Source organism: Pieris brassicae, chromosome 6 (genome assembly GCF_905147105.1).
Source record: "Pieris brassicae chromosome 6, ilPieBrab1.1, whole genome shotgun sequence".
Lineage (NCBI taxonomy): Eukaryota > Metazoa > Arthropoda > Insecta > Lepidoptera > Pieridae > Pieris > Pieris brassicae.
In genome coordinates, this window is record NC_059670.1 from 21,794,979 (window position 1) to 21,822,760 (window position 27,782).

General features: G+C 35.0%; 1 protein-coding gene across 1 annotated transcript in view; it reads right to left on the minus strand.

Annotated features, from left to right (window-relative positions):
- Window positions 1–27,782, minus strand: part of LOC123711498 — a 160,944-nt gene that overhangs the window by 81,788 nt on the left and 51,374 nt on the right. The gene's annotated exons all lie outside the window — the stretch shown is intronic.

Below are 27,782 nucleotides of genomic sequence, written 5' to 3' on the forward strand. Positions count from 1 at the left end.
AACGTCCCCAAATAATGTATTCATTTATTAGTTTAAAACATGACACACAAAACACGTTTACGTAAAACGCGGATAAACGCAGCTGTAGTGAATTGCAACATTTATTAAAAGTATAATTTCAGTCCACCCTCGAAACATTTTTCTAATTATTTAACTCACTAATCATTTTTATTACTCCATAGTAAGAACATAGTGTTAGTGTTGTTGTTGGAAACAATAAAATCAGATTCTTTCGACCCGTGTAATATTTTTATCTTCACGATGAGGTAGGATTAGTTTCATCAAATAGACGTGATAGCATAACCAACACAATCCTTCGGTTTTTTCCCTAATCTCGTGCGATTCCACCAGGCACACTGCGACACTCATGCCCCATCACGTTCGACTTTATACATGGTAGGCAATACATTGCGTATTCAATGAAAACGAAACTTACATAAGGATGGGCTTATGAAGCGCCATGTAAAAAAATGTGCGGGCTTGTAGAGTAAAGAAATAAAAAATGTATTAAACTTAACGTGTTTAATAATAGTAAGCAGCAATGTAATCGCTGATTCGACAGATTGTCGCCATGACGGTTCAGATACAACCGCAAAGCCGATCCAAATATCATAGGCGTTTTGCGCGATCCCCTTAACACAATACAGCTCCGCACACCTTATGTTTATTTTCGTTTTATTTATTTTACTGTCTTGGGGTTGGCTTACTGGCATATATTCTCCGCATTTTCTTAGCCTCTAGTATCATGATATCTCGAAATAATTAACAGATCTGCCTAAACAGTATTATTGAGCACTAAAAAATCTTTTCCGTCTCGGGTAAAGAGGCCGAGTGTCTTAGATTGTCAAGACTATTTAATCGCGGGGGAAGGTACCGCTAAGCGTACCTACTACTAAACGGGTAACACGTAAACCTTTTAAATGGTTTCGGAGTGATAAAATAAATCTTGTTTAAATCCCAATTTTAATTATTACCAGCATTGTTTATGGAATTGAGTGCGAATATCCGAAATTCAAATATTTAGCCGAGCTCTTCGCGCCGCAAGTGCGGTGCGACAACGTCGCTCGTATTCATCAACTCTATTGTTTTAATGTCTGCTGAGACAGTTTTACGTTAATGGCTTTATATTTCTCGGGAAATGCGTTTATAGTTGAGCTCTTTCTGCCCGCAACAACTCTTATTAAATCTGGAAATATTATCAAAAACACCTAGTTTATCATAACATTATTGTTATAAGATTTAAAGATTAATGCTACATTACAATAAAAACGTCGCGAGAATTATACCAGGTCGTTCAAACAGAACTATGAAATCAAGTTCAAATGTCCAGGATGCAAAGGTCGTCTATATCTTTTATATATTGCTCCCACAAAAGGCTTGTCATAAAACCATTCCAATCATTCCTTGCCCAAAAACGGCAAAACAGCGAAATTAATTGCCGCCTGGTCTGTATGTGAGGAATACGAAACAAATAAGCTCAACGTTTAGCCGTTATCCAATTTTCCCTGGCGTTGTTTGTGCAGATAACCATTTAGCCTGTTCGTTTAATCAACCGCTTTCATTAATACACCTTGTTTTTCTTTAGAATGAGACACATCTTATAAAGATAGAAAAACTTGCGTTTGTTTGACGCGATTGATAATAAACTATTCTTATTTTGGCAGAACCGAACTTCTGACAATATTTTCAAACGCGTTGACGAAGTTGAACGTTAACGTTAATCATATGCTATTTCAGTTTTTGGTAAATTCTTAACAATCTTATAAATTAAGAATCCTGTGGCGATCATGTACAGTCCATATAAACAGGAATCATTCATTTAAAACTAATTAAATGTCTACAAAAGTATTTTTCTGCGGTTTTCTTACCTGATGGGTAAGTTTATGGGTATAGTATTATTAATTTAGTTAGTCTAAATGAGTCTCTACTTGTCCCGGTTTAACTGGAATTTATGAAATCACATCACAACGACTAAGTTCGTTTATTCTTGACCGTTATTTTTAAAATTATGCACCTCAATATACATATTCCAAGTCCATCAATCAATCAGACTGCTCAGTTGGCTGAGAATGAGATCCCATTGAGACGGTAAGTCGACACAGAGCTGTCAATTACGCGAAAATACCTATTGAAGCCGCAATCCCGGTTCGAACGTTCCCGATCCGCCGCCCGCCCTATATCGCGCAGCCTGCATCTATGCGACACCTTTTCTACATTTCAATTGACCTGCCTCTGTAAAGTTGGTATCTACCTACAATATTTCAATTAATACAGATTAACCGAATCTCAAGTTCATCAATATGTTTCTGCGTTTTCTAAATTTTAATTTATAGTCAACACCGTAAAACGACTGCAACGAACAATCATCAATGAAATTGTGTCTGACATTGAACATACACACATATGTAAGAACATATTTATAATAATACTAAAGTTTGAAGATATAAAAAGCGAAATACTTTCAGGCTGACTTGCAATATTCACATATTTAAGCCCTATCTGCCGCCCGACAACCTTAACGATTAGACTTCAACTCCGATTCCTAGCAACAAATAAAACTTCAATTTTAATACTCGATGGAGAAATACCTTGAACAGAGACAGCCAAAAAACTTTTCAGATCCTGTGGGGGACGGAGCCGCAGCCGGAAGCTAGTACGTAATACTTTTGAGATTGTATTTAAATGAAGGACCCTCGAGCGTCGGAAAATCCGTTTGAAGAATGAGACAGCGCTATGAAAGTTTAAATGAAAATTGGGTAATTCCCGTGTAACTTGCAAATTGTCTCCTCTATAATACGATGACTTTTAACTTCGTACTAAATCCTTATTCACACGAGTGCCCGAAGTATTCCTATTTAAGTTTGCGCCGTTAATTAACGACTGTCTCGACCTAAATCCACCTTTTGTTCTAGCGCATTTTTACAAAAACAGCTTCAACCACTAATTTATCTTAAATAGGATCAACTTACTCTGAATAAAAAAGTAAATAATGGCAGTGGAATCCTCTAAAGTTTTTGTTTTCGAATTGCATAGTTATTTTTGTATGCATCTGTTTTGCCTTTAATCGATGCTATGCTGCAATCAAAGTAGCAAACACATTTCGAAAGTAGTTAAGCGATATTCGGCAGTCGTAGTACTAAAATGATTACGCGGTGGTCGATGCAAAGTTAGCGGCGAGCGAATATCGGTCAAAACGGAAACACAGTAGCTGAATGTCGTTGTTTGTGGTCAGTTCCGCAATTCCGAACTAATAACAACATTTTTGATGAATCGCCATTTTCTTGCTGACGACATGCGGTTATGTATCAATTAAATTTTGAAGGTTTCCATATAAATATTAGACTAATATATTAAATGTGTTTATTCAAAATATATCCACAGTCATAAGGAATGCCCAACTCAAGAAAACAATTCAAACGATGAACGACGATTCGGGGTGAAATTGCATCACCAAATGAAGTGTAAAGAAATTCAAAAGAGTAAACTTGTTGGAATTTAAAAAGCCCAATTGAAGGCGAGTCTCTCAGGTCATCGCGCGGACATCGTAATACAATAAGAGAATAAGACGGCTCCGCTCGCCAAATTGAATTCGGCGGCACCAGTTGTGCTAACGAACAACATTCCTGTTTGAACTGGCCTCGCTTGCTGACAAAAAGAGCCCGCTTCCTCTCAATTGCCACCACTCCCGCTCTCCGCCCAAACTGGCTATTTTCCACCGGATAACACTTTATAAGGCAGCTGTATTTTTCACCAAAACATATCAAATTGTTAGTAATTTTTATTTACCTGTGATCGTGTGTGAAGTTTACCTTAGAGCTTATATTTTTATTCGAACCATCCTCAACGATAAACTTAAATCTGTTCCTCGCTACGGAGCATAAGGAAATGCTGTTTAACAGGATATTTATCGGCACTAAACCCGCCAATTGAATGCCGGATCGGTTCGGGACGATGTATTTATTGTTCGGTAGCCCCGGCGCCCCGGGGATCGCTCGCCACACTCCGATAATGCGCCTCTCATTATCTAACTTTACTCTTGATACTCATAATGACGCCAACTTTAAGAATTCGTTTTAGAGCACTGCCCAGTGCATTTGTTTGCACAGTGCAAATGTCTCATGTTTCAGTGTAATGATTCACGTATGTCGAAAATCAGACTAATTATAGCTATATATTAAAATCTCAATGATTCCTGAAACCTTTTAAGAAAATATTAAATAAATTGAAACCGGAATGCGCTCAACAAATGCAGCTCTCCCCTCGACGAAACCTCGATCGGACTTCCATCACGTTAAAAACTACTATTTCCTCGGAAACATCGGGAATAAGGCTAACGTCGTGTCTACATTGTTAATAATAAATGAGCGTAAAAGTTTTTACGAAGGTTAAAAGTTGCTTATGTTTTTAAAACTAAGTTAATCACAAAATTCTAAAGTACATTACACCTTTCCATTTGGTGAATAGCATCGTGGCAGCATAGAAGTACCGACACATAAGAATTTATGTGCGTAGATGACGGTACTTCTATTGAAATCGAAATAATTTTATTGAAGGGAAAAAATTATTGTTTTGCTTTGCTTTAAAAAATGAAATACCAAGACATAAGTCTTCCCCATGCCTCGGTGGGGGGTTACGAGATCTAAAACTGAAACTGTAAAATATATTTGATAGTGTGCAGCCGTCCTACAAATGTATGTCAAAGTATTCGTCCCGAGCCAAATTAGGAAAGAAAACTTGGATTGTATTTTAGGAGCACAATGGCTACTTTATAAGATCAAATCGGAGCCGGGAACAACATTGCTGGATGTAGGTAATTGAAACCGTGAATCAATCCTTTCCCGATATCCGCCACACTAAATATTGTCGGCAACGAAACTATATACTTTTATTCATACATTGCTGGTTTATTTTTACTTAAGTATGGACTCGCATTTTCAAAAGGGGCCTGCTAGGTATAGATTATCTAAGAAAACTAATAACCTAAATAGGTTATAGCTATTATATTTGTTATACGATAGTGTGTATAAAATGTTAAGCAGATATATTCAAATAAGTTGTATTGACTAAATACAAATCTTCTTCATAAAGCATCAATGTACAGTAAGTACAGTTTTACCTTCGGCGAAAAGAAGACAAGAATAACAAAGTAGTGTATAGGGAAATAATAGTTTCGTGGAAGTAATACAGCCGGTTAGATTCCTGCTTATGGGCTGCGGGGTGGTCGAGGATGATGTTCACGTGATTTGTTGGTTGTTCCCTTTGCTCTTCTTTTACTCAATTGTATTTAGAGCACACATAAGTACCTTATAAAACGTACTGTATAAAATATTATAATTAAGTCATAATTCAATTTATTAAAGATATAAATAGTCCGGATGCCTTTTGATGGCCGAATACACAAACTACACTAAATTTGCCCTTTTTCGTTTATTGCTGAGATTTCGTAACTAACTTAACAAAAAGACTTTTAAGTACAAATGCTCTATAATTTTTTCCAACATTAGGTAACTTTAGTTTACATATATGAATTTGAAAAGTTAAATATTTCTAACTAAAGAGTTATTCTCTAGCGCAGAATTTTAATTAATAAGGTGTATTGTACACCTTGTATTTCAATTTTATTTTGCGAATTGACTATTTCTAACATCAAGTACTCAATTTCCTATAATCTATTTGCCGTTCCATTAACGGAATCTTGGAATTAAGTAACACGAGGACGGACTGCTGAAAATTAGCTTTTATATAGAACCGTAGTGGGCAAACACAATCAACTCTCTGAATACTACGCCACTACGTAAACACGGATCTCACCGTGGCTGGCTTATCGATCATCGGCGCGTTCATTGCTGCGTAATCATACAATTTTCTGTAAGATTACTTGAAAAAACCAGCAATGTATGGATATCTTATTTATGTACCGCTGGTCTTAAGCGCAGATTACATTCACGCTACAAAGCTTATTACAAAGCGAGGTGAAGGAATGATGTCAGAAAACTGCTAATGTCGTTCCCGTATTTAATAAGACGGGAGTGAAAAATTGATATAAAAAATTGCTGGCTGGTGTGTTTGTTCGCACCACATCTCAAGAAGTGTGTTATTGACGTGAAATTTTCATATTGAGAATGTATTTAGATCAACAGTAAAGCCAATTTTTAACTCATACAAATAATTTAGTGACAGAAATTCTTTGCTTTGTAATATCACCGAATTACTCGTTAACCAATGCTTAAAGCCGCAGCAGAACGAAAGCGAAAGTTAGTTGCCCTAGGAACTCGTGGAATTCAATAATTACCTTCGCCCTGATGACTTTCCAAGATTTGCCAACTTGCTAGGAATAGTTCCTCTTGAGCATTCTTCGCGCAACTCACATCCCAGGGCCACCGAGACATACAAAATCGATTAGAATACTTTAAAAGCTTCGTTGGAGTCCACGTTTTATTAATTTATTTTGTATATTTTTTGCGTTTTCACGATAAAAATAACGATTGTAGTGTGTCTGCTGCATCCTAAATCATTAGCCGCTAAAAAAGTTTTGTATTTTTTTCCATGTTCGGATTAAGTTATGCGTACACTTATTCCGAATATTTGGCATCCCTACTTGACAACTTACGGGATTTTGAACGTCGACTGCACTTAATATTTGGACACTGTTCAAAAGTTCTTCAAAGCGCCACTCTCTTAATACACGACGTTGAAAAATATCACTTTATCCTTTAGTTGGATGTCATTTTACTCTAGATTAGGAATATATTATATCTAGCTCGAAATATCAACATTCTCAATTATTATTATTGTTGCTCGTACATAACAAACACAATGCATCAGATTTACCTGCCAAGAATGTTCTTGTATCTGAGTGATATTTTATAAAAAAACAATTATTTTAAAGTTCGTTACACCCTTTCGCAATTATCGGTTGAGTTTAACTCATCGATTCACGCAAGTACTAATTAAAAATGATAATTATTTCACGCAGCGCAGCCTGGCTCGATAAATAACGGTGCAGTGCGTGTGGGCACAGTTTATCGTTAAAGTCAAAGTCGCGATTGAGCCCCACGACGCCATCACCCTTAAAGGGAAGCTTCATGTCCTTCATCATAATTTATAAGTCTGAAGGAGGTTTCTTTAAGCTCTCATGTTAGAAATAGACAAAGTTTACTGAATACTGATACAGATATAAATATGTAAAGAATATATGATAATTTACTGTACGATAATGAAGGACTCCGATCCGCCGTTTTCAAAACAAAGTATTGAGAACATGAATGTATGAAGTTACTTTTATAATATACTATTATATTCGCAATATTCTTTCTGTCCATTGTGAGAGAGGTCTTTAGAATTCCCTTATTGCTAAAGGTGTGCACGCGATGCTGACACAACATGTGTTGCGTGTCCAATATATTAATGTGTATGTACTTTTTTTGTACATATGTCTGTCTAATCACCTCTTCAGTTTGGTTTAAAACTAATATTATGTTGAAATTTGTAGATTTATACTACGCTTGTATATGAATAATTTCTTAGCTTAAATAGCTCTTTGTTTAACTAGTACTGAGTGTGGTAACCGAATATTGATATACCCTTCGCAAACCTTTACACGAACAGCAGGTTTATGCATGGTTTAAATTTAATTAGAGGCGGTTATCTTAATCGTTCGTGTGACCGGATTCATTTAGTGCTTCAACATCGGTTTCGATGGTGCCCGCGTTTGCATATCTTGATGCTGCAAAGCAATTAATCTTGTATTTAGTCGCATTGAAACTTAACAAAAAACAATGTCGTGAACCTCAACTCACAATAATTAAGATTTTAGTAGTCAGCGATTACATAGTATTGTCTTTGGTTAACATATCTTTTACACATTGAAAGAAAACAATTTTTTATCCGGATTAAAGGTATTTGTATTATTATAAACTTATAATTATTTACATAATTTTAAAATTTTCCGACGTTTCGCGTGCTTGGTCACGGTGACTGAAGACAAAAGGTGTTGAATGTCAAAAGTATCACGGCTGTAGAGAAAGTTGTGTTATCTGTATTTATTTCGCCGGAGTTGGTATCTATTATAATGGTACATAATTTTATTGTATCGTCCTAAGCCATTTGACATATAGTAACACAACCATACTATGTTAACAAATCTGGTGCTAAATTAAGTTTTGACAATAAGGGCGTAGGTGCGTAAGGGTTCGAAATTGCATGAATGTAGATATTCAATATAACTACTAACTTAAACAATAAGACCCCTTTGATTTTATTTTCCTGCACATTACACGATTCCCGAGGAACCAGAACGGCACGATCAATGCAATGTACATTACAACAATAATGACCGAGTTAAACTTTAAAAGAATCTATTACAAGTTGTGATAGCTAAACTTTCCTACAATAAAATCAGCACCTCTCACTTAGCGATAACAAATTGAGGAACAACTCCACTTCCCTCTCGTAGAGCTTATTCTCCTATGAATCAACACAACATACTATATTTTGTTTCAGTTTCTTAAATTCTATGTGTTTTCGAGTTATACTAAGTAAATTAAAGCATCATCTCGCATCAAATAAGAAAAGCTGCGCGTCAAAGTTGTATATTTTTCACAAAGTATTATTCTCATACGTTCTCGGAAATTATTGTAGTGAATATATTTTCTCGTTGAGAACTTGTTTAATATGACTTAACTTTTCCTACAATATATTTTCCTTCATAACTAACTGCTGCGTACACAATATTCTTATATGTTTTATTTCGATGTATTATTTTAACGAAGCTTACTAGTTATTTTAGTATTATTGTCCAATTGTTTTAAAAAAAAACTGCGCCCATCTGTCACAATCATGTGTATGTGCACCTGAAGCACGAGTGTAACCCATGTGTGTAGTTAGCGTTATAATTTAAACGTATTATGAAAGCTAAGGAGCCAGGCAACGTGCAAGAGTGGAACAGGTTCGTAGCTCGGAACAATAAAGCTCGGAACAATGTTGCACTCTGCAGAGCAGGGCTATTGTTTGTCCTTAAACTTGAATGATTCAACAGTTCTTTGATATATGTGAAAATTGTATACATTTTCAGCATTCATTTGCTTGTTCCCGATCTGTTTTCTTAGTACATTACCATACCTCACAACTATATGTAATTGAACAGATTGATTATAATGATTGAATGAGAGTACCAATTGTATAGGCAACTTACTTGCTCTGCCCTTATAATACAATAAGTTAACCCAGTTTCGGTGTTATCGGGGCTTAATCGCTGATAGATCAGCGTCCGGTCATATCACTCATCTTTCCACTCAGCCTCTTGGCCTCTTCTGCCTCTATTACAATCGCTTTATGCAATCTCATATTAAAATATTACTAATAGTAGTTATATATTTAAGTAATAAAAGGCGGCAAAGAATATTATGAAATAGACAAACCATACCATTAGCGCTAAAATATAATTTATGACTGAACATAGTCACATATTTCACAGCGAAATTGCTCAATTTTTGAACGATGACCGCAACTGCTCCACGGGATTTATGCTAAAACTCGTGCAGGTATGAGTGGTGAACGGAGAGCTGTTAGCCGACGGCTCTTTGTCATTTAACTTAATATACTTTAATTTTTAATACAGTTAACCAGAAGTTCGTAGTACATCACACGTGTGACGAAACAGTATTCGTTAATTAACCCAAGAAAGCTAGCAAGGCGCGTGGCGTGGCGAGGCGTGGAGTCCGTGCCCTGGCTCGGCTCCAAGCGCGATGACGAGACAACTCTTATCTCTGCGGCTTCGTATCTGTGCCACGGCTGACTTCGCGACGGTTTAAAAATGCAATTTACTTTAAAAACTTGTTAAAACTGAAGAGACACTCCATCTACGTCACTAGGCCAAAGGTCACATTTACATTGTTTTGTAAGAAAAGCTCGGATTAAGGCTTGAGAATTTTTCATGTCGACGACTTCTACTGTATTTTTCATAGAGCCGTAGGATATATAGAGAAACTTAAAGATTAATAATTGTATTTCATCTTCAAAACGAACCAAAACTAAAGCCAAGTATTGTCTTTTCCTCAGGCTGTGTACTGTTTGTCCATTAACGGTTAAGATGGCGCGTCTTAATCTCAAATTGAGTACTTTTGAAACACAAGCGAATTTTGTACTGTTTAATAATTACCCGTTGTTGGCTGCGTCGGTAATAATGGACTCTTACAATTGTTCGTCTTGAGCTAAATAGAGCCTTCTAAATTAGTATATTTCGCGTTGAATATTGCGCTCTTCCTTGTTTCTACAAGTGCTTTGATAGCAATGTCGCTAGGGCTGACACTGAGAAAGCTTTCAATATTTTCATATATTGACATAGCTCGAATAGCTTAGCTTTGAATTTGTATGAATTCAATAAATGTTAAATCAATGACTAAGATATAGAAATATTCGATGTTTTCAAGGAGGACGCAGGACGGTGTAAATTTTTTATAACTTAATGGCGACAGCCCTAAATGAATGATGCTTATTATATTTGTTCGTCGCTTTCAAATTACTTAGCGTACAATGTTTTGCTAAAACTACTATCGCCAAGCTACAAGCGAAAATTCGCTTTAATTCTTTGTTTGAGAGCTGTATTGTGGTTATGAAAGTGAATGTTCTTGACGTCAATAGCCAATGGAGACTTTGGAACTTGTGAAAAATGTAAAACTCTTTACACTTAACTCGTTCACATTTTAGCAACGAGGCAGGTAATCAATAAACATAGATCCTATGTAAGCTTACTTAAATTCACACGTTAATCTGTTGTATTAATAAAAAAGGGCCGATTTATAGTAACACATTTCAATTACTTTATCTCCTTTGATGACTGTGCCCGTAACGCTTAAACCATTAAACATTCTCCTGAATAAATTTACTTTCAATACATTAATTTGAAAACTGTCTCATTAAATTTGTGATAATTTAACGTCTCTAACTATAGATATATTAAGTTAGAGTTGCTAATAAAAGGACTATTATTTATAAGTAGCGTTATCACTACCGTCCCTTGTCACGTGTCACGCGCTAACCGAAAATAGAACCCGCGTCACGCGAGATTAATTGCGTCGACTTTTCTACTTTCCTCATTAAATTCTATTTGTTTCACAAGGCATTTTAAACTATCTGGTGTGTGGGTACGTTTGTCTCTCCTTACTTACAGTGTGATTTATATAAAAGTGGGCTTTTATTTTGGAGCACGAATAAGAAACAGTGAAGACAAAAACTATAATTCCATCGTTCGAACCGTCGGCCGCAGTCGGGTAAGCTACATTTGCTTTCTCCTACTTGTGGCTGATTAACGACCCGATAAAGCGGTTAGCACTGAAACGCTTACGGTTTTTAGTTGCCGTATTCTCTCTAACAAGTGTTTTTCGCCTCATTTACTCTCGCCAATACAGGACAAAAGAGTATCAACCTAGTAGTCAGTCAGATCATCTTGGACCATTAAGAGTCCAATTACAAATTAATTTTGGTTACTTTTAACCAAAATTCTGTCTGTTTAACGATTAGTACATAAAATACGAAATAAATGGCCTTGTCTCAAAACGAAAATCTCGCAATTAATAAATGCGGACTTTTTCCGATTCGTAAAAAATAGTTAGTGGTAACAAATGTTATAACTTTTATTTAAAAAAAAAAACAGTAATTATTTCAAAGAGATGTACTTTCTTTTGTCCTAAACCTCTGACAATGGTTAAGGACAAAAGAAGAATATTCCGAATGTCAGTTTTCTACCTACAACTAGCCAATATATAAAAATAACAATTAGCCGTATATAATTTGCAAGAAAGTTGAATTAGTCCATTTCGATCGGGGCAGAAGGCAGTAGTTATAAACTGTTTTCCATTAACCTGAACAAATCGAGGGCCCTCACGTGCGACCCTCGCCCACTACCGGATCTAATCCATTTATAAATATTTATACGCAATACACACCGATAAACAATAATTAAATCTCTCGACGAAATCCTGTCAGTTATGTTTATTTTCAGACTTTAATTAAAACTCTCTTGAAGTCTATGAAGACACTAACTGGAAATATTAAATCAATTAATTCTAAATATTATTACAATGTTTTTGGTGATTCCCTTCAAAATTAATTTCTCTTAAGAAAACTAATAACTAGTGTTGAATTTAAATCCAAAAGGATTATAATTAAACACATTATACTCTAGCCGTACGCCACCGTGCCAGCCGGTACAAAGGCTTATCCATACAATGTGTGAACCTTATCACAATACGATAGAGTCGGTAACCGTGAAGCAGGTTAGTGTACGTAGATCTTGGTTTTTAATTAACTGTAGACTTGATCACGTATCGGCAACTTGTGAGCTGATTTCCATGTGTTAGTTCGATTGTAGCTAAGAGGACGCGCACACGGATGGCCTGCATTTGTCTACGTAATATTTGTTACAATCTAGAACCAAACCTATGCGGAGCAACACTCTATGCAATATTATATTGAAATGTAACATTATTAATAAGACATAATTTATTAAAAAATAATAATTATTAACAATTTATTCCGAAATATAATTTTGCAAAATCTCTGCTATAAATCGATTTTTTTTAAATAAATTATGTTATTTAAGTAGAGTGTTATTTCATTGTATGTAATAAATATAATATTGTGCAGTCATAACTCTTGCATATGAAGACATGTGGGTATGTTGATTAGCGCGAACCGATGGTAACTCCACTGTCGCGACAGCGGATGTCGCGTTTAACATTGTGTAAAACAAAAAACTTGGCGATTAAAAAGAGTGGCAGAGAGTTAATTGCCAGTTCTTCTCTTCCCTTTTACGCCCTGGATTTGAGAACTGGCAGTAAATTTCAATTTCAAGCATTTATTATGTATTTATTTTTTGACGTTTATAAGTGCACATTGTGTTACCTATATGAATAAATGATTATAACTTTCACTTCGCCCGTAAGGCTTATCTTGCGACTATAATCTAAATCTAAAATGACACAATAGTTGCTTTACGTTATTACGAAAATTTATATTGCAACGAACGAATCTGACACGTCCTTAGGATGAAAAGGGAGATAACTTTCGCAGTACCTACTTATTTATTAAATGCTTAGTCTTTCCATTTTCGGTACATCGCAAATTACAATTCCACATTACTTGTACACGTGACAGAAGATGCCAAACTTGTACTGCGGTAATCAAATCAGAGTCGTCCCACTGCGGCCCCTAACCAGCTGACACGCTCAAAGTTCTAAAGAGAAATACGTCAATATCTTAGTGGAATTATTTATACAATTTGGTTTACTGAAAACTGATACTCGTTTGAAACGAGGGAAGCATATTTGATCGAATACTAAGAAAGTAATTAAACATAATTGTAATAACTCTCGCAGAATACACGCATAAAGAACATAAGCGAAGCTACTTATATGAACTTATTTTCGCCTGCAACTTTCTTAACATAAGCAAAGAATAATATAAAAAATAAACATCTTAATACAAACCAGATGAGCCTGGCAAAGCTCACAATACACTTGCTGTTTACGTAAACAAACGGACGAATGTTTGAATATTTTACATCTACTCATTTTTTTCCATAGACTTGGGTACAATTAGAGAGTCAGGGATATTTAAAAAAACTGCACTATGAAGCACCACGTGCCAGTCGGTCCAGCACTTGATTTAGCCAATGTGCGAATTTCGGATACCTTGTGATTATGAAATTTCGAACTATACAAAATCAGACGATTTTTATTTAATTATGATATAATTATAGAATCAAAGGCTAGATATTACACATTCAAGCCTCGGGTAGACGTAATCAGAATGCCTTATTAGCAATTACAATATTTCCGATTTTCGAAAAACCGGCTCGTCTCGGCGTCTCGAGGGGAACAGACCGGATCATCAGATCGACCTCCGTCTTATGTTAAGTATCTTTGAGAAAGACAGGATTTTGTGAATGGATTATATTCGGAAAACAAGTCCAATATACAATAATGTCTGCCTGTTATTACTATACAAATTTTAAGCTATAAATTATATTCATACATACATATAAAAAACGTTTTTTCTTCTAGAGACGTGTTGTAGTTAAATGTATCGCTGCTGGGTTCCATAACACGAGGACGTACAATCAAGAAAAAAGCTGGCAATCAGCAGCGATGGGCACTAACAAAGGATTTGCATTCGTTACAGCTCGTTTCAAGCAAATAACACTCACCTTACATACGTAGATGATATCGCCGTAACGAGACAAGACTTACCTGTAACAAAAAAATAAATTTCATAAAATAAAACCACAATTTTCTCCAAAAAGCTCTTCCTTTTTATTTTCTTGTAAATCATATTTTCTTACGTATACATTACAGCTAGAGCATGCTCGTTCAGACGTGTATTATAATAGAAGTATAATAGACATTTAAGAAAACACCTAATGCAGATGAATTAATTTTGATAAATTAAAACTATACTTTTTGTACTTTTTGAGATGAAACAATAAATGGTGTGTAGTTAACTATCAAATTGAATGAAACAATTATAAAACAGTTCCGCAACTGTGTCAAATGAACATAATCACAAAAGTTGAAGCACATTGAAGTTTTGAAGTGCAGTTTTCATAGTTTTATGCTTACAAGCGTATTATGGGAACATGACGCCCCGGCCCTGGCGAGCTTCCAAAAAACGCTAAATTAATTCTCCACTAAACTTAAGAACACGTGTTGTAGGCTGCTCAGTTGCATAGTGAGGTACAGATTGGTGTTAGGAGTTGGAATTAATTAAGTAAACCAAAAACTGAATTGTGACAGAAATTGTGCATGTGTGACAGTTAAGCGATAGTGTGCTTATTCATTCACAGCAGTGTAGGTGACAGTAGAGATGCCACGAGCGAATTTTGTTTAACTTTAAGCTTTTGACGTGATACCCTAAATTAACTAAATTCTCTTATTTTTAAAAGGGAACTATTTCGGTCGTTGGGTGAGTTAAGCGACACGGGCACCTGTCTAATCAATTGTGTCCGGAGCTAACTCAGATGTTTTGTCTATTCAAATAATCGTTTAGAACATTGTTCTGTGTCAGAACATAAATTGTATCGGAAATAGTACTAAATTGAAATGAAAAACATTTATATTTTAAATTGAAACGTTCTAAAAGCGGTGAACGATAAAATATCAGTATTATTTTAGTGGTAAGTTTTCGAAATTAATTGAAAATAATTACATGGAATAAAATATACAATAACCATTCTTTGCTCAGTAATAGCTTTTATCATACAAATACATATATCCGAACTCTAGGTGGCAATTTCATATAACCTTCAACTTTAGAAAACTCTCACATGTCTCACTTATATCTTTAGCAACTCAAGAAACGTTCAGTAAATAAACCTCTACGGAGAATGAGCCCAACTAACACATGGTGTACGAGGAGGCAAGAGCCATGATAATATAGTTTTCGTCAAAATACCAGCCGTCAGTCGGCCCTCAAAGGACACTTTCCCTACGATATTAAAAAGGGTATCGCGTTACACAGAGCCAGGAATACGCCGACACACAAATAGATGTTCATTTATCATATTTCGTACTCAATAATAATCAACAATATTAAATTTGTCACTGATCAACTGTCAAATTTGAAATTCTCGTATTTAGTTGTTGTCTAAGCCATTACAAGTACCTCGTTACCGCTCGTTGCACCTGTTGTACTCTTATAAAAAAATTAGAAAATTTGCAATGTATTAAAGCTAACTGTTATTTAGGCTAATACTAATAATGTAAATAAATTGGCTTCGGTTTAGCATAAAAGCCTGCTCCAATAATTTACATGAATTTGAGTCGTCGGCACATATGTAGGCCACGTCGCCGAGACGCTAGGGCAATATACTCCCGACTGATTTGTACATACCTTTCATCATTCGATTGAATTTTTAATATTAAATGAATATATATATCGGTTCACGCTTACAATATAAATTGCTTGCATAACAAAATATTGTCGAGGTCATAGTAATTTGGTCACGTTTATATAAAGAGGAATTATAAAATTATGATCTATTGAGAAAAAACTGTGTGAAACTACTGTCTTGACGAACGAAAAATGTTTTAAACCTAAAGATTTGTACACTGAATTATATTTTCGGTATTCATTCTTCGGTAATCTGTATTAAGTGATATAATCCCAAAAAACTTTTAATCCAAATGAGAAAAAGCTTTGAAGGTGAAGGTGGGTGTATCTCAGGTTTGACATTGAGCTCAAATTTTTCTGTACGTACTTCGATATGAGAATACAAAACTTTTTATGTTTTTAGAAGTAAGTAATGTTATTTATTAACCATCCATGTTATAAATCGACCAAACTACGATATTTTTATATAAAGAAGGCAGAACATTAATATAAATTATTTTGGGCCAGGATGGGGCACGGGGGCTAATGGACAAAGGGTAAATAATGGGAGCATTAATTAAGGAATTGTGTGATATTTCCAGATAAATTGAAAGAAAACTTCCCTAGACCAGTAATAGATGGCCCGACAACGTATTGATGCTCTCGTCTCACTCTTTTTCGTTTGTCCTTGAAGCCATGACAATGGCCTAAAGGAAAATATTTTAATATTCAGAAGAACTACATCTCTTACGCGTTATACTAGGCTATATCCATATATTTGAAAGTTTTAATACCTTGACGGTGTACCAGTGCGATATAAAACCCGAGACCACTTTGCGAAAGCTAGGGTTATAAAACCTTAATCTCAGCACACACCTACAGGTCATATAGGAGCAGTAAGGACACAATCCACTGTCCGCACAGATATTTTATTTCTATTGTGCAGTGTTTTTGACTTTATCTTGACTAACAGACGCCGCAGAGAACTTGTTTTTAAATGTCATCTAAAAGTTAGACAATTACTGTCGCTATATCTCTTTATAGACATACTTTATTTTTGTAAAATTATACGAGACTAACAAAGGTGTAACAATTTGGTTCACCTTAAATCGTGTAAATGACCGTATCTAAAATAGCTTGAACTCCATATCGCATTAGTGACGCTGGATGATGTACTCTTGTATCGCAAAGGGTGGCTAATACTCAGTTAGCAGTTAGACGGGTTTGATGCGTCTCTTTGCCGGTGTCATGTTCTTTCAGATCCACTAGCCATACGGCTAAATATGCCTCTCTATTCCGGGTTTCAACATTATTTTTACTCTTGCTGGTTCCAACTCTTTTCCATAGCATTTTTTACATTTTTGTGAGAAGAAAAGTTTATATATCTTCGTCGTGTTCGTCGCTTCTTGACAGTACTCACAAATATAATATAGATTAGAGCGTTTAATCAAATAATGAAGGAATAACGAAACGAGAGCACTAAGTGCTGGGAGCATGTCTCGCGAATATATCAAAGCTAACGGGGTCATTAGCTCGCGCCGGCTGCTACCATATACGGCCCGTAACAGATTACCACGGAATACGGGAATTTCATCATACTAATGTGATAAGACCGCCTCTGTACCCTTACTCTAGCGTGTGCCCTTACTCTGGGACATTTCTGAATCATTAGTAAGGGACCACCTCTAGCGCGATGTTCCTTAAATTCATCTTTCATGTGTTAATTCAAGGCTTGCATTACTTGCAAAAATCCGTTGATTTTTGAAGCAACATTAATTAAAATAAGTCGTAATTAATATCAATTAACGACTCGTCAGCCATTAACCGACTCCGCAAATCATAAAGCGGTAATCGAACGAGGTGATTAATGCCGCCCTGGAGATGTTTATTTAAATAAACCCGTTAAACCATCACCGACCACTTAGTTGAATTATTTTATACAAGACTAGAAGTAATGATCGTATAATATTTAATAGAATTAATTTTAAATTATCATTATACCTACTCATTTATAAAGGTTTTTTTTATAAACCTTTTGTATTTTCCTCATTAAGGTAACATGCAAATGGTAAGCTTGAATCAAATATTGGCCATAACTACCACTAATGTCGGAAAAGTTTCAATTAAAAAAGGTAAGTAGTTACTCTGGATTCAGTTGGGAAATTAAATCGCACAATGAAAACTTTTAGTGGCTCGTTTATGTGTGTGTGTTATTACTTATTTAAGTTATTACTTACGTCCTGCCCTGTGCCGCCGCTCTCTGGAACCTTTTTCACTATTTATCAATCGTATATAGCGTAACATTAATAGCCGAAACTCTTTTCTTTCAAACAATGAATTACACCATTCCGAATTCATACACATCGGAATTGTAATTACTTTGAACCCACGCGAATCAATCCGGACCCTATCATTAGGTCGAAACACAACGTATCAAATTAACTATAATTGCTCAATTTGAACCTTTAATTCAATCATTTTTTAATTGGTTAAACATAAAATGGTAAACATTGACTACAGCATTTTAGTAGTGTGTAAAGTTGTATTGTTGACCCAATGAAACATATATATAAGACAACAGACTGCCGTGGCAGACTTCAGATTTCAAATTATATTAATTAATAAAAAAGGGTAATTTTCTCATTGTAGCGAAGATAGTAAAAGTCATATCTTTCAATAATTACGGTTCTAAGCTTCAAAACAGCATTCGATGTCCATTACTTACTTGGCATATCTCTTATATAACGATTAAAGATAACTGTCGTCTCGACTTCGGTGAAAATGTCCTTGTGGCAAGCTGTTAAATTCTATTTTATTGGGCTTACATTACAGTGAGACGGAGGCTATTGGGTTTTGAGTCCTTTATTTTGACTTTGTGTTGTTAAAATAATATTTTAGTGGTTGGGTTTGTCGGTTTGGTCGCTGCCTACACATCATTTTGTGTTTATATTTATATGGCAAGGTTAATGTCAAGTGAAAGGCTTACACAGTGAATATACGCAATAATTCTTGTAAAACATAAAAAATAATAGCTTTGAGTATGTCAATATGTCAGCGGAATTTAAAGCGGCGCGGTCGCGGGTTAATTATTGTGTCATCGAACGCTGACAGATCACTAGGATCCTCAATTTTCCTCATCCAATTTATAAAATTTAAGTCGCGATATGAAAAAAAATATTCTTTTTTCTCAATCATGTTTTCTGAAATCTTACGAGCACCACTAAAGCTTGGCTGAATTACACTATTATTAACTCTATAAATAGACGTTCTTCGTCTAGAGCAAATGTAACGAGCAGTTCCTGCAATTATTGCTGCAATAGTTAGAACAAAACCAGACTCCTTAGCTCTGATACATTGTGAGAGTTAATTACAATATGGGATTATGTTGTGCAATCCAACACAATTCAACAAGATTCACGCTAAGTAAATCTAATCGAGTCAAAGTCAACGCTGAAGGAGAGTTCTATAACACGAGGTAATTCTTTGCGGATTAAAAGTAAAGACGATCGTTCGTCTTATGTATATTGTATACGTATACCAGAAAATAAAGTATAAGGAAACAGTGCAGGATTGTCGTATTCAGAAACACAGAAAAAGTAACGGTTAAATATAATCCCGGAAGTCAGAGATCGTGAAAGCACTTGAATATTACAGTCCGTCTGTTGGAAGCAAATATTTTTGCAAGAGACTGACCATGAGCCGACACTCATTTCCTATATAAAAAGTCAAAAACTCTGTCCAGAATGCAAAAGCATCAATTTTCATCTCGCTCAGGAAAGAACGCGGCGCCGAACAAGACTTATCGAACGTTCGACATTACAAATAAAAACGTTCGTTTGTGAGCCTCTGGTCCTGTTGCCACAGCATAATACCACAGCTAGAATAGGTATTTTCTGTTACTGAGGTACCAAAAAAACATTTTTAAATTTGGATCCTAATCAATTCTATGTAATTGACTTAGCGTAGATCTCTCTACTCTAAGCCACATTCACGTAGTCAGGCAAATAATCGAAAAATACAATGAATTTGGAAAAACATAATATTTTGCATTAATACATTTGATTGTTTAGGACGCGAAACCCGAGTTAATGCCACCTAAGCATATGTTTTGTATACAAAAGGGTTGTGAATAAAGGCTTTTTAATATTTTTAAACGTAAGGTTCTTTTAAACACTACAAGTACGACGAAATTATCTAATATTAAAATACGAATAGGTAGCTGTTTCGTTGAGCTGTGACAATTCAGGTCACAGTTGTGACCCAGAGCTTGACGTCAGATACAGCCTTCAAAAAAAGGCTCCGTTTCTTTGTATCGCTGTGAAGAGGACTTTTACTATTCACTGCAGGGTATTTGTGCTTAATGCTCTATCGAGGTTCTTACTTAGGTTAATAAAAACAAGTATGAAACAATTTTCTTGTAAAGTTGTAATGAATATAGAGTTAAATATATGGAATACCGTGTTTTAATATTGTAATGTAAATAAACATATCAAATCTTGAACTGAACATAAATTAAAATTCCTTTAAAAATTTAAATCTACCCGCAATATGCTCTAAAAGGTAACGATATTTTCATTTAATTCCCTGACAATACAAGGCTGGTATTGGTACTTGGTATTTTGTATTGTCAAGGAATTAAATGTCTTAAACGATAATTAATTTATAAAAACAACAGCGTTTGAAGATGCTATTAGTCTTATTTCCGGAAGTCGATACCAATCTATTATTGTATTTCATATTCTTTGTTGAATTGCTAATAATCTGGTCGAAATATTTGGTGGACATTCGAAAATACTTCAAACATAGCTTGAGAATAATGTATTCTCAATAAGAGACACTTTAATTTTTCAGCATCAGAGTGTCAGTTGCAGCCCCGCCATTTTGTTTTATTCGGATTCGGCATTGGATCTGACGTTTCTTAGTAAATCAAACAATTAAGTTTATGTTACATTGCTTTTGCGTAAAATGAGTGTGGGTCTCGACTTTATTTCTCTTTTTGAAGATCATAAATACAGACTGAAACAAATATACATGTAATTATTTGCGGTTCACGACTTTAAATATAATGCTAAGTTAAGAGGATAAAGACAAGTGACTGGCAACAGTGGGGACTGAAGCAATAAATCTGATCTGTGAGGTGAAAATTACGTGGGGCTTGACGCATACCGCCTGGCAACCCTCCAGCTACTTCCTTCTTTTCATTGATCATTTTAAACCTAAATTTCAGAATCATCCAAAATATGTTGTTCCAGAAAAATATCTGAATAGAATTTTTTTATTCGGTACTGTATAACATATGTTTTCCAGCATTGATACAACAACGATTTTATTTATTTCTCTGAGCCAGTGCGCAGACCAATCTCTTTTAGGACACTTTATCAAGACATATTCAAGTTATGCTGCTAAGTATTAACTTAGGTGGGTTTACGAGCGTGAGGCTTTATTGCGCGATAAACTAGCGACTATCTTTAATACACTCGCCGTTAACTGCGCATGATAACGATATTTTATTGAAACCCTTTTACGGAAGAAAGGCTTGAAATATTATTCATTCTTTAGCTAAGAGATTTATTATTTACTTAGCTTTTTGAGGATTAAAAGAAGCTTACGTCATACTATCCATTAGGATAATAATAATATCTGGTAATTTGAAATGATGGTGAGGTGATATATCTTTGACATTTCCTATGTTTCAAAATGAAGTTCTAACGAATGTTATTTGTTCGCTCAGCCGCCGAAACATATCCGCAAGTAATAACAATTTAGTGTCACGTGCGGTTGGTGTGTTGTTATGTATAGCCGTCAATACATCAGGAACGATCAAAGCGACCGATGCGACATTATGAGGGTCGTTGGGGACATCCGGCGTTTCCTATATTTTCATGAGCCTTATTATACTAGTATACAAACGAATATTATCTATATAATTAAATAAAACTTTTACTAGAATAAGTTTTATACTTAATGTTAAGATTTTATTTTTGTTAAGAAATAATTAGTATATGGATACATAGAACTGTTAACTTAATTCTGTCGAGACTTGACTGGTTACGAGAATGCAAATAAATAACCAGTAGGTACCTACTTTTATGAAATTGTTTATTATCTAATTATAAATTGAAATCACTCGTGCGCTTACGAGAGCTTAATTTGCAAACAGGTAATCGAATGAAGGCATTAACCCCGCGGCACAAAGGTAGGCCCATTCAATTCTCTATGTATCTGACAAGCCCAAAAGGACAAATGTTTCACGATAATACAGTATTGAGAATTACAAAGTATATTTCGTAACTAATAAATCGATTTAATCCAATTTCAGTGAAACTCAAAGCTATGTAACATAATTGAAATTACGCTCGCTATACGAAAATTAGTTTTGATTCACCATTGATAGCATTAACATATTATAATCTCGTGTGTGTATGAGTAGGGAATTTAATTTTAAATTTTTATCAAAAATACCTTTTTAAATTGGTCAAAAGCGACCTATTCACCGGATGGCGCAATAGTTAACATTTTTATTATACATATTTTATATTGGATTGACAAAGACAACAAATTAATAAATTTGAAATAACGCAAAAGTATTCCAATATTAAATAATGAGTTTCGTTTAATATCTTTGTGAAAAAATAAGGTTCTTTACTTTCCGTGAAATACTTTGAAGTAAAAATAATCAGAGATAGGAGCATTTGATAGAAGCAACGTTTAAAGGTATTCAAATGGGTTTCCCCTCAATTTCGCTTTGAGCTGAATATTTGGGACTCTTTGTATTTTTCAAATATAAATCGGCGCCATTAAACGGGTTGCCAGTTCCGTGCTTTTATTTTTAATATACTCCAATATTGTATGCTGCAAATTGGGCTTTCAAACATTATTCTCCGCTCCTCGTGCTTATCTTCTGCGATATAAGTTTTATTAATTAAGTTATCGCGTTCGAGTGAGTATTTCCAATGTTAGTGTAGTATTTACGGAACGTGTTGTGTGAACGATAATATAATTAATATAATTAAACTGGATATTATGAAATGAGTACTAAAAGGGCATAGTGGTGTTCGAGCCGCGCCAACGTACGGTCGGCCCTCGCAGGGCAAAGCTTACTTAAAAAACTAATTTGAATTCTTACACTGAATAACGCCTTACAGATAGGATGTCAACATTTGAAAAAAAAATGTCTATGTAATGTGTATTATAGAAGTTATTAATGGATTAAATTAAATCTAAATCAAAACACGTTTATACGAATAAACTGTTTATATGCGTCTTAGCGCATGCCAATGAATGTCACAAACGTTTTTAAAATTCGCGAAAGAGCAGGACTAGGCAATCCGTTCGCAAAACTACCAGGAGGTAGGTACCTTTTTCTGAGAAGAACGGGCAAAGTTTTACCCTATCTGTACATTACAATTATTCAAAGGAAAATGTCATAAACCACAACGTCATTAAAGTGACATTAGTAAAAAAAGTAAAACATAATTTTCACCATTACACACATATTCACAAAACTTCAGATAACAATATAACTAGAACTATTGCCACGCGTTTTTGTCTTCTAGGTAGGCATTAACCGTGTAGTAACCTTTACACATGATATGTTTTTTAATGAGTTTTGAATATGTTTTAAGGCAGTTTCAATATTTAACTAGGAATCATGTTATAGCAGCGTATACTTAGGCCCATAAAATAAGTATTTATTTTCTTCAACCTGTAAGATGACTGGAAAAGTTTTCCCTTATTTCTTGTATTCCTATTGTGAATGTCACTGTTCTTTAAAACAAAACTAATATTACTACGCTCAAAAACGAAATAGTTGTTTGGGAAGATACCATCAAAATATCAATTTCCTTAAATAAATTTCAACCAATAAATTGAACTAATAGCACGTTTTTGTAAGATAAAAATCGATTGTATATCTGCTGCTTTGCCCCATAAAAGATTTCAATACGACATAACGCTGCAATGGCGCAGAACTGAGCTTGACGGCAAGTTTAGCGATATGCTGATTCCATTGAATTGATTTAATAAATCCATTAATTCATTATTTAATAATACGTTTCGGTATTATACGAAACAAGTTGTTCTTTTTATTATTATTTTTGGTTTCTTTATACTTACATCGCGAGACGTCTCTGTAAGCAATGGAGTCCATCATGCAGAAAATTGAAATGTAATTATAGTAGAATGTTATGTAAAACAATAGAGGCTCGACGGCCATCTTGTCTTCGCCAATTTCACGCTTGAAAACACTGCGAATTAAATACGCCCCAGATCACGGCGTGTTGCTGATCCTATACGAGAATATATTATCTTTTAAACAAAAGCCTTTTCTCAGATAGTCAACATATACAGTCTCTAGGTAGCCGCCCGCACTTCGTTTGACGGAGCAAGCAAGAAGAGTCGCGTAAGTTCAGTTTTTGCACATTTGTGTAAAGATTCACATATACTGAGGTCGGGTTTCCATAACGATTCCTTTTCTAAAACAAATTAGGTACAAATGGAATCTGTATTAGGAACGGAGAGGGCCTGTGGCTAATTAATTACGTTAACAAGGGTTAGAGCTATCAAATAATATCTCGGGGAATTTCCCAAAAAGGCATTCGATATTAGATTGGCCTCGATTAGCTCCTCCAATCAGGATCAATCGCATTTCTCGGGCCGCCTCACTTTCGTTTCGCGTTGATTGATCGTTACGTCCTGCCGCGGACAAATTATTGCCGTTACACTAAATAATAAATGTGTTAAGTGGGCACCAGAAGCTTACATTTGTCCACATTCGCTACTTGACTACGGCCCCTAAATTCCTTCTGGAAATAAGGTCCTACTTTTAATTTCTATTCGGCATGTCTGTATGGAGTTCTTGATCACGCTCCGCGATTCGACTGGCGTTTAAATATCTTACATTAAATTAGATGAACACAAAACATGATTTTGTAATTGAGGTCGTTTATATACTCATTATATACGGACGATGTCTTGCCATGCGTTATACTCGTGTAATACTTGTGGGGACAGGTAGGACATGAATGCGTGTATATACGATTTAAAACTTTTTAATTATTTTCCACCTTGATACGTGTTTGCGTGTTGATCCCACAGCATGTAAGTGCGTGCTCCTATGCGATAGAGGCCTTGCCGATAGAGGTGAAACGTTTGGTATTCTTATTTTGTTTTTTTGACATGATATGGTTGTAGCTCCTTATAAACATTTTGTAAAAAAAACATTATTGGTGAAAATAACTTACTGCGTGCGTTTCTCGTCCCTTATACGCCCTTGATTGGACAAAAAAAAGACAGACGTACGTAAGAGTACATTATGTTACCTATATGAATCAATTTTAATTCCAAGTAGCTCTTTGAAAAGCTTTCTTACCACACAACTTTGTATGTTTGGAACACATTATTGAAAATTGTTCCATCGTAAAGGTGCAATTGCTTTCCACTACACGTCTACTAATACACTTATGACAGTGGCTTTACTGCGTTGAACAAGGCCAAAATGAACCAATATAGGTTTATATGAACTGAACTGTAATATGACGTACATTGAATATTTTATTAAACGCCTTTTTCTTTAAAGAAGAAATGTATTTACTGCATTTACATGAGACGTACAGGATTAATAAGATTTTACTTAAAAGTTAAAGAGGACGTATAATGTTATGTTTCAGACAAATTTTAATCTAGGATAAAGGCTATGGCATATTTAAACAAACATCGTTTGAAGCCGTCTGATAAGAACCTTATCGTCCTGTCAGGCACAGAGTTTAGCATGACGTCACGCTCCTCGGATGGCTCTGATAATAATTTGAGCGAAGGAAACAATCAGCGGGGGTCGTAGAGACCAAAACGTGGATACTGCCTGATGAGAGGGAGGGTTAGCGCGCTGTCACACACAAATATAGCGTTGGAGATGACCGGCTCGACTATAATCCACCTCTATTAAAGGAACTAAAATATGATAGTATACTATATCAGGAAGACTATAGAGTGAACGATGTGAGTAGTTAATCGTGAAAATTCCACCACGCATCATATCAATATAAACACTTTTAACAAGACTATTAAAGTTTCCATTCCTTAACTTACGTTCATATAATAATGTAGAGCATTTGTGCATGGGCTCTCTCACTACAAGTACACTATCGCCTCGCTTACGTCCGTGTGATTATAACCTTTACTGGCAGACGACAAGTACGAAATTCGTTTAAATGAAGTCAATTCAAATAAAGCAGCTATTATTTCTCGGAACTTGAGATTAAGATTAAGCTATATGACAGATTCGAGGCTGAATAATATTCAAATGTATTTCTACAATATTACGATTCATCACACAGATTGTACTAATCAAGCATTGCTTATTACGTCGAGATTAAATAATAATATCATGACGTAACTTTGTGAGGCTTAAATACCAATTATTTACTAAGGATTTAATCTAAACATATATAGATTGCAATGAACAAACTCGTAAACTATGCATTATATAAATGAACTTCTTACATTAATTAAAAAAATGTTTTATTACAAACATACATACAGAAAATCAAAACAGGATACATACGGCTAGTACCTATGCGGCCTGCCGTATTAAAAAAGAGATATTAAATAAATAAAAAAACTTGTAGCCTCTCAAAAATATTGTCCAATACAATATCGATATGAAAGGAAAAACATCTGAATGTTTTTTAGCGGCGTTGTAACGAGTTAGGCAACCAGCTCGCTTTTGTTTTTGACACATTGTTATTTCTGTACAAAAAATATGTACGCACATGCTCAGGTTTTTATACATTTTACGCTGGTTTAGAAGCGAGTATAAATTGTGAACGGAAAATCCTACGCTAAGTTGTCTGGCACTCCCGATAACTTTAAAAAAAAAAGTATTTTGTTTTCATTATATTCGATAAAAATTAATATTTAATGTGTCATGTCGTCGAGTAAATGTGGCCAAAGAATAAATATCGTACTGAGAGCAAACGTGCTTCAGGTGAAGCGAAAGATAAATCAAATACGATGAAAAATTATGAAAAGCGTCAAGAGTGTGCCGACAGATTTCCAAGAGGTTCTGAAGTACGTAAGTAAGATGAACGTACCGTCCGCAAATTATTTTACTATTTAAATAGTAAATCAACATCTGATATTCATATATGTATACGTACTTTAATTAATAACAAAAGGGATACATATATTATAATTTATTATGAAAATACGTCAACCACTCGATTCGCCATTTTTGACAAAGTTCAAGTACACCACATAGTTTTGGTACATTTCACCTAAGAATTATTTACCACCACAACTGCTTCGTCATTAATAACCAACTCGTGTTTTATAATGATCTGCTAACCGTACGGCACTCGTGCGCCCATTCATCTGAGTGAAATTCCGTCATTTGTCAACCGATGAGCTCGGAACATACACTGTAAATCGAAGTATCATCCCTTTATAAGATGCACAAGCTCCTTCCCAGGCTTTACCTTTTAAGACTTGCTCCAGCACCACAACAATTTGTGACTCACATATATTTCTAGTATGCTATTTTAAAAAAGGAAAGGTACCTGCTGCTTGTCAAGGTTATAATTTTTAAAAAGGTCACGAGTGTCATAAATGATTAGACACGACCCCCGACACACTGACACTCTTGCTTATTCGCTCTGACACTGTACCAACACACGCTTGACCTCACACAACTTATTGCTTCATCGTTTCAAACTTTTTTTAAAATACGTCCTATTATATTTGAAGTATTCTTATTATTATTACTGATCTGTGGTAAAGTTTAATTTAAGACTACGACACTGCACTTTATGTTGCAACAGAAAGTAATATTTTCTTGATATTTTTCATAATCTCGGAACAAGTAAAGTTATTCTGTGAAACAAACGGGGCAGCAAGAAGTCATCGTCACGTAATATCCG